The sequence below is a fragment of the Peromyscus maniculatus genome, chromosome 22 (assembly GCF_049852395.1).
Source record: "Peromyscus maniculatus bairdii isolate BWxNUB_F1_BW_parent chromosome 22, HU_Pman_BW_mat_3.1, whole genome shotgun sequence".
Taxonomy (NCBI): Eukaryota; Metazoa; Chordata; class Mammalia; order Rodentia; family Cricetidae; genus Peromyscus; species Peromyscus maniculatus.
This window is the reverse complement of record NC_134873.1, coordinates 28,947,758-28,953,969: the sequence shown is the minus strand read 5'-3', so window position 1 is coordinate 28,953,969 and position 6,212 is coordinate 28,947,758.

The window sequence follows — 6,212 nt, the reverse complement described above, 5'->3', positions numbered from 1 at the left end:
GGTCACTGGCCGTCAATGTCTTCCTTCCTCTGCCGCCACACAACAGGTTACACATATTTGACACTACACCCAGGTTTTTGTTTTTGTTTTTGTTTTTTCTCTTACTCCTGTTTTTATTTTTTTTTATTTATTTTTTAAATTACACTCATGATATTTATTACTTACACTCATGATATTAATCACATTTGTGGTATTCATAGATTACATCCCAGTATTCATTCAATTTTATATACATATATGTGTGTACATATATACACACACACACACACACACACACACACACACATATATATATATATATATATATATATATATATATATTAATTTTAAATGTTGAATGTCATTTCTTGAAGGGGGTACAAGGTTAAATACAGGCTTACAGCACAATGGGAGGACCCCAGAGGGCAGAAGTTCGCTACTGTTGTTTTACAATCTTGCATCTAAGCTGTTAATGCCCATTATTCAGGATACATAGACAAGGAACTTCCCTTAAGCATTCCGGAGGGTGGAACCTGGCAGGGAATTAGCATTGGGAGGATATCAAGGTCAAGGTCCGCAAGCAAAGCAACAGTTACCCAAAACAGGGGCCAGGGCCCTGCAGATCCCCCTTTTATTAAAAAATGAGCTTCTGACTTGGGTTGCATGGGATGTCAGCAGGTCACCTTACCCATCATGGAGACGCCTGCCCAGGCCACACAGGTGCTCTGTCTTAGGTTGGTGAGTGCCCCCCCAGGAATTACCCTTCTCTGAATACTCATTATCATACTGGCTCAATCGTGTGTGAGCTGCATGGTTAATTGCTGCCAAAGATCTCAAAATGGCACTGGGCTTGCAATCTGTGTGTTCGATACAGAAAAGACCAACAGAGGTCCTATCTCACCCATAGCCAGTAGGCTAAAGGCAACTGCGCCATTCCCTTCCTTAATGAGCCATACTGTGCATTGGAGTCCTTGGAAGATAGTATCCCAAAAGCAACTGGAATTTGAGTTTATAAATTTATAATTTTTAAGCCAATCAAGGTGTATATAACTACTGAATTAAATTTATCATGCTCAATAGAATGAAAGATTAACTAACTGTGGTAGCTACTTTTGTTGCCACGGTCTCCACTGTGCTAGCTGTAGTAAGCAAATATGAAATGGTAATCCCAGAAACAGTAGCAGCAGTGTGCGCCATTGTTATAACAGTAACAGCAGCAGCAGCAATGTCAAATTCTCTTCTGGATTGTGTGGACATCCACTGGCATGGATACAACTCCAGGAACATGAACCGCCAAGGCCCTTTTTTCTTGATCCCAGCATGACATTAGCTGGCAGCTCTTCTGGAGAATCCAATCTCATGGCTACAGTTCCTAGGCTTACATTAATGCTTGCCAAAGCTGGCCATATTGGGCTCTCAATCTCCATTAGCATCAAAAGGGTAGATCCTTTTCATGAAGACCCATTAGGTCTCTGTCATGTTGGGTTTCAGCAGCAGCCACAGGGCGCGTTCAGTGCTCAGGAATCCAAAGAGGAACCTCATTGTCCTGAGGAAAGACATAAGCCAAACTCCGGGTCCACACCAACACTAGATCGGGTCTCCTGCACGTGCTAGTAGAAAGATCCTTCCATTGCTCCAGAGGGTGATTTGCAACAGGAGCTCTCCAGTGCTTATCTGCATCGGATCCTCCAGCAGAATCCACCGATAAAAAAATTTTAAATATATAAAACAAGGGAAAGAATAGAATGTGGAGAGGAATGATGAGTCCCTAGTTCTCCCTTTTTTAAACTTTAGTAAAATGTTTGTTTGTTAATATTTCAAATTTTTCTTTTATTTTTATTTACTTTTTATTGTTTAAAATTAATTAATTAATTTATTTTTCTATTATTAGCTTGATAGAGTATGTATTCTTATCTTAATAGTGAGATGTTTCAATGAGATTTGCTCAGTAATTGAGTAAAACCGAAATTTATTATAAGCCACAGTTGTCCTGGGGACCTCCATGCTATATATATAGCCTCCATGGTTCTGTGGGTTGTAGTCTGATTGTTCTTTATTTTATATCTAGAATCCACTTATGAGTAAGTACATACCATGACTGCCCTTCTGGGTTTGGGTTACCTCACTCAGGATGATTTTTTTCTAGTTCCATCCATTTGCCTGCAAATTTCATGCTTTCATTGTTTTTCTCTGCTGAGTAGTACTCCATTGTGTATATGTACCATATTTTTTTCATCCATTCTTCAGTTGACGTGCATCTAGGTTGTTTCCAGGTTCTGGTTATTACAAATAGTGCTGCTATGAGTACAGCTGAGCATGTATATTTATGGTATGAATCAGCATTCCTTGGGTATATGCCCAAGAGTGGGATGGCTGGGTCTTGAGATAGTTTGATTCCTAATTTTCTGAGAAACCGCCATACTGATTTCCACAGTGGTTGTACAAGTTTACATTCCCACCAACAGTGGAGGAGTGTTCCCTTTGCTCCACATCCTCCCCAACATTGACTGGCATTGGTGTTTTTGATAGTAGCCATTCTGACAGGTGTTAGGTGGTATCTCAGAGTCGTTTTGATTTGCATTTTTTTGATGACTAAGGATGTTGAGCATTTCTCTAAATGTCTTTCAGCCATTTGTGATTCTTGTTTTGTGAATTATCTGTTTAGCCCTTTAGCCAATTTTTTAATGTAGTATTTTGATGTCTAGTTTCTTGAGTTCTTTATATACTGTGGAGATCAATCCTCTGTCAGATGTGGGGTTGGTGAAGATCTTTTCCCATTCTGTTGGCTGTCTTTTTGTCTTATTGACTGTGTCTTTCACCTTGCAAAAGCTTCTCAATTTCGAGAGGTCCCATTTATTAATTGTTGTGCTCAGGGTCTGTGCTGTTGTCACCCAGGTTTTTTTAAAATCTCCATTCTGGTGATTAAGTTAGATCCTGATGCTTATGAGGCAAGTGGTTTATAAACAGAGCACCTCCCTAAAATACTTTTAAACCAAGCATTTCATTTAGGTCTTCTCTAGAATGTAATATTATAAATATATATATACATATATATACACATATATATGTGTGTGTGTATATACACACACATATATATATATATATATATATATATATATATATATATATATATCCATCAAATCAATAATCAAGCCGGGCAGTATATATATATAATGCCATCAAATCAATAATCAAGCCAGGCGGTGGTGGCGCATGCCTTTAATCCCATCACTCGGGAGGCAGAACCAGGTGGATCTCTGTGGGTTCGAGGCCAGCCTGGGCTACCAAGTGAGTTCCAGGAAAGGCGCAAAGCTACACAGAGAAACCCTGTCTCGAAAAAAAACAACAAAAAAAATCAACAATCAAATAACTAATAATCAAAGAAGCTAACCAATTGAAAGTTGTGAAGAGCTCAGAATACATCCTTTTAATTGTCAATCACATGAAAATAGTCTTAATAATTACATATATAGATTTGTAAATCCAAGCCTTACCAACTTGCTGCTTTATACTTATAAACAGTCATAATAAACAGACAGAGGAGGGTATAAGCTAAAAAATAATCAGAAAACTCAGGACTGTGAAGTGTTGCTGATGGGAATGTGAAATGTGGTATCTGCTCTGGAAAAAACACTTACTTTTCTCTTAAAGAGTTAAACACACGCCAGGCGGTGGTGGCGCACGCCTTTAATCCCAGCACTTGGGAGGCAGAGGCAGGCGGATCTCTGTGAGTTCAAGGCCAGCCTGGACTACCAAGTGAGTCTCAGGAAAGGCGCAAAGCTACACAGAGAAACCCTGTCTCGAAAAACCAAAAAAAAAAAAAAGAGTTAAACACACAATTATCAGAGGACCTGGCAATCTTCCCACACGGTAGATACCTGAGATAAACAGTAACATTGTGTGCACAAAAGTGTGTATGGGAGCCGCTGAACAGATAGCTCACATGGACACAGTGCTCACTCCAGAGGAATGGAGTTTGGGTCCTGACACCTATATTGGTGGCTTCGAACCACCTCTAGCTCCAGTTTCAGGGAATCTGGGGCCTGCGTCTGCCCTTGCAGGCACAGCACACTTGTACATGTATGCACACATATATACATGTAGACATGAAGATAAACATATTTTTTTTAAGTTTAAAAGCCTTAAAAATATACATGAACATTCAGGAGAGCTTTTTGAGTCTGGTTAAAATTGGAAACATATGCATAAGAATAATGAATATTTTGTAATTATCCAAAAATATCAATAAATAGAATAAATAAGTATGGTACAGTAACAATTATAACTGCTATAAACTAAAAAAGGTATAGAACTTAAATATTTTAAATATGTGTCAAAAGAGGCATCTTTTATACTATTTACTTTAAAAAACATTTTATCTGTTTTATTTGTTGTATCAGTGTTTTGCCTGCATGCACACTTGCATGTATGCAGGGCCCAAAGAGATCAGAAAAGAGCATCAGATTCCATGGTACTGAAATTGTACATAGTTGTGTGCTACCATTTGGGTGATGGGAACCAAACTCTGCAAAGGCAGGAAGTACTCTTAATCCTGATCCATCTCTCCAGCAATGTTATACTATTTCATTCTTATAAAATACCCAGAACTCCAATGTCTTTGGAGACAGAGAATATTGATAGCTTTACAAAGTGCAAGTGGGTCATTGGGGGATACTGAGAAATGGAGGGTCACTTTAACAGTGTACATAGACTTTTAGTGTAGTAATCATTATCAAAATTATAATGATGATTGCATAGATGTGGCTATTATAAGTAAAATTTAATAGAATGCGTCAAGCAGGTAAATTGTATAAAAATTATAATCTCAATAAAACTACTATTATATATACCATTAACATTTATAAGGCTGTGTCTTTATTTAGGCTGTATGGTTAATGTTCTTTAAGTTCATAAGAATAAGGCAACAATATAAATCATGGATGGGAGAGGGACTCATGTGGCCCTTTTTCTCTCTAAGGAGCTGTTAGGGACTGATGGAGATTTCAATTGTGTATCCAGTGTTGAGCCACTACAATCCAATGGTCATACAGCTGGCCCTCTTTAAACCTGTGTGTCATAATGGTTCTTAAAGACATGAATGTGAGAAAAGGATTTGTTGAAGGGGTATCAAGAGTGGGTCTGCAGTGAGGCTAATCAGAATGCATTAATCACAGGCTGAAACTGTCAAAAGAAAAAAATTGAATTTCAGACTATCAGAAATTTCAAATAGCCACAATACATTTATAAATCTTAACTTCACCTAGATGTACTCACAAATACTGCTTAGAAATCTAAACAAACTTGTGACTACTACTTGGGGAAAAAGAAAGAATCCAGCAACTCTTTCTCAGTGTAATATTTTTATTGGTGTTCCCAACAGCAGCATTCTAGGCTCATTCCTGGTGGTGTACATTAGTCTCTCACCTGAGTACACTTTAATTTTCCTTTTATTTGCAGTGATTTTCATTTTGAGGCAATAGTCATTTATGCTTAAAAATGAACAATAGGAACATTATATTCTCATTTACCTGCTTAAGATGGTAATTGGACTGATTCAACAGCAGTTTTGAAGACGGCATTGTGTATTAGGAACTTTAGTATCTGTAGCTGTTACAAACACAGATGAAAGATAGACAATGTTTTCCAAGGCATGCGTAGTATTTTCGAAGAGATTAGATCATAAAACAAATGGGGAAATGAAATGTTTTGATAATTTATTTGAAAAAAATAACCATAAATTTCTCAGAAGAGAGGATGAAGATTTCTCAGTACACTCCATGGAGACATTGTAACAAAGGTCATGCTAGAAAACAATTAGACGAGGACAAGTCTGCAAGCATAAAATCGTGAAGAAAGTAAGAGGGCAATGAACAGTCTTCAGAACTAAGTGCGCTCCACTTGGGGCCCAAGCAGAAGAGAGGACAGTGGGAGGGGCCGCGTGGAAGATGCACATTAAGAGTGAAGGGAAAGTGGATTACAGAAGTCAGGCAGGTACTAGGGCAGAAAGCCATAAACCGGGAGGAATGTGAGAGTTGAGGGACATTAAGTGTTAAAAGGGAGGCTAATCCAAAGGACGGGGGTATAGAAGGCTATAGCCTTCTATATATGGAAGCCTGGTATCTCAGAGCCTGATTTTTTTTTTTAAAAAAAAGTAGTCTAGGGAGTGTAGAATATATGTGAAAAGGAAGAAGAGTGAAGGCTGAGCATGAAAGCATTAGTTAGGGATGGAACAG